The following is a 6,935-nucleotide window of genomic DNA, read 5'->3' as shown; positions in this document are numbered from 1 at the left end:
TCTCCGACGCGTCGTGTTCCCTGCGCTGTGCTCGTTCTTCCTCCTGATGTCCTGCACGTTCCTTTAAGTGAAACTGAGCATGCTCAGTTTCACTTAAAGAAGCATGCATAGGACGTCAAGAGGAAGAGCAGGGCAGCAAACGCGGCAGCGCTGGAGACCGGCGCTGAAGAAGGCTTCAGCTGGCGGGGGTCCCCAACCCCCGCCAGAAAAGGTATTTGCTGTTGTGAGGTGCGGCGAGGCAGTGGGGAGGGGGGGCGAGGCGGTGGGGCAGCAGACTAAAATGTTCCCTCACCCCCCACCTCGGGCTCTGGCTCCCTCTCACCGTGAGGTCTGGATACACCCCTGAATTGTGCTAAGTATATGTTTGACATAAGAAAAAAAAATTAAGGGTTACAAAATAAGGAGTATAAATGATGAATAGAACTTTCAAGTGAGCCGCTTTTCGGCTAAACTCACTGACATTCAAGCTCGGCTGTGGGAGCAGCCTATACTGAATTGTCCTTTTGTCCCTTTTTCAATCAAGTTCTGTTTAGCATCATCAGATTGCGTAATTCTCCAGACATCTCTATACTTTCCATGTATTGGGACTGACTATTTTTATGTTTAAATCTGTTTATTGGTAACACACTTGTTACAATGCTCCAACACGAACATAAACGAAATCATGTCATAACTTCATCTCTAACTGCGTCACCAAACATTTTATTTTTGTCCCCCTCCCCCTCCCATTGTTAACTCCCTATCCCTCCCTTCCTCCCTCCCCCCCCAGTAGAAGAACAGGCAAGTATTTAAACATTTAAACATTTAACAGTCTGCTTCGAGCTCCAGATGACAACGATCTCCAGAAGGGGTTCCAGCAGTCCTGGAATTCCACACCTCTCTCCGAATTCCAGTCCTGTATCTCCAGCCTTTCAAGCCTCATCAATTCAATCAACTTGATACGCCATTGTTGAATTCCTATGGACTGTCCGGACGTCCATCCCGTCAGGAGCAACTGAAGTATTGTTAGAGTCACCTTATTGGCAAAAGGTTTATAGCCTCTAGGCGCTGGTAATCCTAGGCGGGGTCTGCCAAACAGCAATAAGACATCGTAGTGCCACCTAGCTCCCCACCAAGCAGAGACCTGCAACAGCACCTTTCTCCACAGCCTCTCCACACTCCCACATCCCCAGAACATGTGACCAATCAGTACGCCTTCTGCACCACATCTCGGGCACTCTCCCCAGGCGGAGGCCCCCATGTGGAATGCTCTACGTGGAGAAATGTACATTCGGAGCGCCAATTTATACCAGATCTCCCAGTGCTCAGTGAATCTGGATCTCTGACGAATGCCCAGAATAAAAGACTTGAGGTGTTCTACTCGAATTGGGGTCCCAAGGTCCCTGGTCCAGGCCTCCGCTAATTTTTTATAATCCAACTCAGAGGCTGAGTCTTTGATAGATCTGTGGTGGAAGGTCAGTGGCACTCGCTGCTGAGCCTCAAAGGAGAGTGCCGACGACAGTTCTTCCCTGACATCTTCAGTCAGGTCCGTCCAAGGGAGGCCCCGAATATAATGTGCCAGCTGATAATAGTGCCAGTAGTCTTTGTTGGGGATATTGTATTCTCTTTGTAATTCCACAAAAGGTCTGACTTTCCCTTCATCGGTAACTGCTTGCAGCAAATATTTGAGTCCATGTCTCCCCCAGCGTTCAAATGTTGGATACAAAGTACCTGCAGGAAACCTCGGGTTGCCACATATGGGCAGGAATGGTGTTACCTTTGGTGAGAAATGATGGAGTCGGCATATCCAGCGCCACGCGGCCCGCGCCGCCGGTATTATGCCTGACTGACGTAGTTCCGTAGGAGTCTCCCCATCTGGCAAATGTAGGAGACATCCCAAGTCTATAGCCGGGGACATCTGCCTCTCCAGGGGGGTGTTTGAAAAGTCTGAGGTTCGCCTATGCCAGTCATTGATATGGCGCATTTCACATGCGACAGTCGCATGACGCAAGCTAATAAGGCCCACCCCCCCATATTCCACTGGGGTGCACATTATCCTTAACGGGAGCCGTGGCTTCTTTCCCCTCCACAGGAATTTATTTAAAAGTCTATTCTGCCTTCGTTCATCCGTTTTGGAAAGGTAAAGGGGCACTGTTTGGAAGACATATAGCCACTTTGGGATAATGAACATATTGTATAGTGCCACTCGTCCAAACAAGGATATTGGAAGGTTCTCCCATCCCTCCAGCTTTGATTTAGTATCTGCCATTAAAACAGTCACATTAAGTTCATATAGTTTCTTCAAGTCTGCTGGTATCCGTATTCCCAAATATTTGAGGGAATCTTCTGCCCATCTGAGGAGGAAAGGTCCACGCCAGGCGCTCCTCACCGAGGGCATTATTGGGAGTGCCCAGGATTTGTCATAGTTCAGTTTAAATCCAGAGTAGCGTCCATAGGTCTCTAGACAGGTCAACATGCCCCGGAGAGAGCATGCTGGTTCCCGCAGCACCAGGAGTAGGTCATCAGCATAAGCTAAGAGTTTGACTTGCTCACGCCCCAGAACAACCCCCCTCACCTCCTCCGCTAATATCACAGTTCGGAGCAGGGGCTCCAGGGCTACAGTAAAGAGGAGTGGCGATAGGGGACAACCCTGCCTAGTCCCCCTCATTATCGGGAAACTCGGTCCCTGTACTCCATTCACCAACAGTCCCGCCCGTGGATCTTTGTAAAGTGCCCGTATCACCTCCACACACCATCCAGCAAAGCCCATGTATTCTAGCGTTTGGAAAAGATATGGCCAGGCGACTCTGTCAAAAGCCTTCTCTGCGTCAAGGCTCACTACCAGGGCGGGATTTCCTCCCGCCCGGCAGCGAGCCATTGCCAGCAGCAGACGTCGGACATTAAAGGAAGACTGTCTCCCTCTGACAAAACCCACCTGTTCAGGGGTCACCATCCTAGCAAGAGGCACCGCCATCCTCTCCGCCATTATCTTAGCTAGCAGCTTTACTTCTACATTTATGAGGGAGATGGGTCTGTAAGACGTCATCTGCTCTCTGGGCTTCTCTGGTTTCGGGATCAGGGTTATTAGTGCTGTATTTTCATGTAAGGGAAATGAACCTGTCTCAACTACCTCTTCAAAATAAGCTAGTAGATCTCCCACTACTTCCATCGGTAGGTTTTTATAGTATTCTGCAGGGTATCCATCAGGTCCCGGGGCTGAGCATGTCTTTAAAGTTTTTATCGCTGCCTGTAATTCGGTAAGTTGTAAAGGTGCATTCAAGGCTTCTAGTTCTAGCTCTGTGAGCTTGGGGACCTTCGCCTGCTCTAAATAGTGTAGGATCTCCGAGGGCGCCCCCTGTTCCCCCACATCTGCCCCATATAAAGAGGCAAAATATTTCGTAAACTGGTCGATTATTGTTTTACGGTTATTTATTATCTGTCCATTAGGCCCTTTAATGGCTTCTATAACCCTGGAACCTCCCCACCCCTTAATTAACCTGGCCATCAATTTCCCTGATCTGTTCCCAAATCGCTTTAGCCTATATTTCTGATAATTCATGGAGTGAGTAGTCTTCTCATGTATAAGAGTGTTAAGAGCTATCTGTGTCGCCCTCAGGGCCTCCATAGTGTGCGCATTAGGATTTTTAATATACTGCCTTTTCGCTACTTGGGTTTGTTTTTCTAATTGTAGTATACTGTTCGCCAGTTGTTTTTTCCTTCTGCACACATAGGCAATTATGTCACCTCTCAGCACTGCTTTCGAGGATGCCCAGTATAGTTTAGGCCGGTCCTTATGTTGTGCGTTATACTCTGCGAACTCAGCCCATTTAGTACGTATATATTGGTTGAAGTGAGGGTCCCCAGCCAAATAAGATGGATAACGCCAGCCTGGGCCACTTCCCTCTGTCCCCAAAGTAAATGCAATATCTGCCCACACCGGGGCATGATCCGAGATCTCCTCAGGGCCTATGTGGACTGCCTGTATCCGGGAGAACAGAGACCGGTCTGTTAATATGTAATCTAGACGAGCTTGTGTGTTATGGGCCCGGGAACGGTGAGTATAATCCCTTTCCCCCATGTGGAAGGTCCGCCAGGTGTCCACTAGTCCCAGTGTGCTGGTGAAAGTCTGCCACATCTGAGATCTATAACCTCTGTAATATGGGGATGCGGTCGCTGAGCAGTCTAGGGAGGGATCAGAAATCAAATTGAAATCTCCCACTACCATCAGCTCCCCCTCCCGAATTGCTAAACATCTAGCCATCAGACGTTGGAAAAATTGCTTATCCGGTATATTGGGACCGTATAGTACTAGCAAGTGGAATTTTTCCCCTTGCACCCACCCCTGGAGCAGCATGTAGTTCCCTTGCTCTCCTCGTTCTACTGTAGTTAATTTACATGGCACTCCCTTCTTTACCAGGACAGCCACCCCTCCCCTCCGCCCCTGGGCCGACACTGCATAAACCTCTTCGACCCACTGCTTTTTTAGTTTTTTATGTTCTAGGTCCGACAGCCTCGTTTCTTGTAAACAAGCGATGTCTATTTTATGTCTCTTTAGGGCAGCTAAGATTTTTGTTCTTTTTATGGGGGAAGTTATGCCCCCTACGTTCCATGTAGCTAGTCTAATTGGCATGTTTGCGTCACATGGTGTTGTTTTGTATGAGTCCTCGATCTATGTATTATGCCTAATTTTTTGTCTATTCCTTCCCTTCCCGGGGATCGACGGCATCTGCCCTCCCTTATTAATCGCCGTCCTCCTTGCCCAGAAGCTTCGTTTTCACACATTATTAATTGCCTGTTCTTCCCACCCCTCCCTCCCTCCCCTCCCCCCCTCTCCCTCTGCCAAAACCCTGTATTACCTTCCAGCGCTAGCTGAAAGCGAGGATCTCTTATGACACCAAGGAACCCCGACTCCCGCCCGCCCCCCTCTTTCTTCGTGCTTCCCTCACCTTGCAAGTGACTTATGCCTCATGACCAAACTCCCGTGGTTATCCAGCCACTCTCAGTCTCCCGCCAGCAATCCGTGGCCGCTCAAGAATGTTCTTGCGAGTTGTACTGTGTCAAAGTGCTGCCACTTCTCTTGGTGTAATATTCGCAACCGAGCTGGATATGTTAGCATGAATTTGATTTTTTTCTTAATCAACATTGTACAGAGGGGGTGAAATTGTCTCCTCTTTTCTTGTATCGTCCGGGAAAAGTCTTGGAAGATCAATATTCGTTTGGCATTATAGGTCAGAGTGTCTCTCTTTAATTTGAAGCCTTGTAGGATTTCTTGCTTATGTTTATAATTCAATATTTTAGCTATTACCACTCGGGGCCGATTAGTGTCTTCAGTTTTGCGGCCTACTCTGTGGGCTCTTTCTACTACTAATGGTCCCCTTGAATCGGTCAGAGCCAGCTCCTTGCCCAGCCAATGTTCCAGCCACTCTGCCATATTAGCCTCCGGTATGCTTTCGGGTAGGCCAACTAACCTTATGTTGTTTCTCCGCGAGCGATTCTCGAGATCTTCAAACTTATCAGTCAGATCTAGCAATTGCTGCTTCAAGTTGGCGATCTCAGGCCCATGTGTTCTCACATCGTCTTCCAGAGCCGTTATTCGAGTCTCCGCGTCTCCCACGCGGGTTTGTAAGCCATCAAAGCCAGCTGCGTAACTATCAAGTTTTTCGGACAAGGAGTCCCATTGCGGGGCTAGTGCCTTCATAACCGCTGTTGTAATCTGCGTTAGTTGGGCTTCCGAGAACTCCGTTCTCAATTCGCCTTCGTTGTCCGCCATTTTGTTTTCAGTCCCGGTTTTATTTTTCTCTTTTTTCACCGCTTTGTGCGCCATCTGACCGGGTGAACGGCGTAGATATCTGTCCATAAAATTCTCCGTTGCTTATAGTCAAGTGAGGGGAGCAAATCAGTCTTATTCTGTTATTTTGGGGGCGTTTAGGAGCCGGAGTCCCGGAGCTGTAGCGCGAAGCGACTGATCAGCTCATAGCATCGCGAGATCTCCTGGACTGACTATTTTTGACTTTTTTGTAACCCCCATAGGGGCCATTTTAATAAGCTGCGGTAAAAGGGGCCCTGTTTGTTTTTGCCACGCGTTGGAACCTTTTGACCGCAGCTGGTAAAAAGGCTGAAAAAAAGAAATGGCCATGCGGTAAGACTGCACTTACCGCGTGGCCATGAAGGGGCGCGGTAACTGAGCAGCGCAAATATTTCCACTGGTGGTAGAACTATTGCTAGTGCCCATGTTCGGCAATGTTAGCTCCGGATTGCCGCAACAGTGGCCAATCTATGTTACAAGTACCTGGCAAGATCCCAAAACAGTACAATACATTTAATGCTGCTTATCCTAGAAATAAGCAGCGGATTTTTCCAAGTCCATTCTAATAATGGCTTACGGACTTTTCTTTTAGGAAGTTATCCAAACCTTTTTTTAAACCCCGCAAAGCTAACTGCTTTCACCACATTCTCTGGCAACAAATTCCAGAGTCTAACTACACACTGAATGCTTTGTAAAATGGCCCCATAGTGTGTACCCCAAAAGAGGGCGTGGCCACGAGAGGGGCATGGGCATGTCAGGGGGGCTTTCTGAAAAGCTAAACGGATAGTTATAAAATGCATGGTCAGCGCACCTTACCTGGGTACCAATATTTACATCAGGTTTCAGCAGGTGCAAGCCTGGCACCCAAAGTTATATGTAAGAATCAGCGCTATGCACAAGGGCGCACGCCAATTTTTTTTTCAGTGCCCATTTTGGGCGCTATTTACAAATTCCTCCCACAGCGCCTTCCTTAACGTGATGTACAGTACAGTCTCCATTATCTGACCTTTGCTAATACGACCATCTGGCATATCCGACAGACCCCCCCTGGTGACATCATTGCGTTGCCGTTAAGAAGTGCGCAAGTTCTCTTCCTGTTTTCTGGTTTCACACACTGCTGGTTAGTGTTAATAGTTACGTGATGCAAGGT

The sequence above is a fragment of the Microcaecilia unicolor genome, chromosome 3 (genome assembly GCF_901765095.1).
Source record: "Microcaecilia unicolor chromosome 3, aMicUni1.1, whole genome shotgun sequence".
Classification (NCBI taxonomy): domain Eukaryota; kingdom Metazoa; phylum Chordata; class Amphibia; order Gymnophiona; family Siphonopidae; genus Microcaecilia; species Microcaecilia unicolor.
This window is presented reverse-complemented; position numbering follows the sequence as displayed.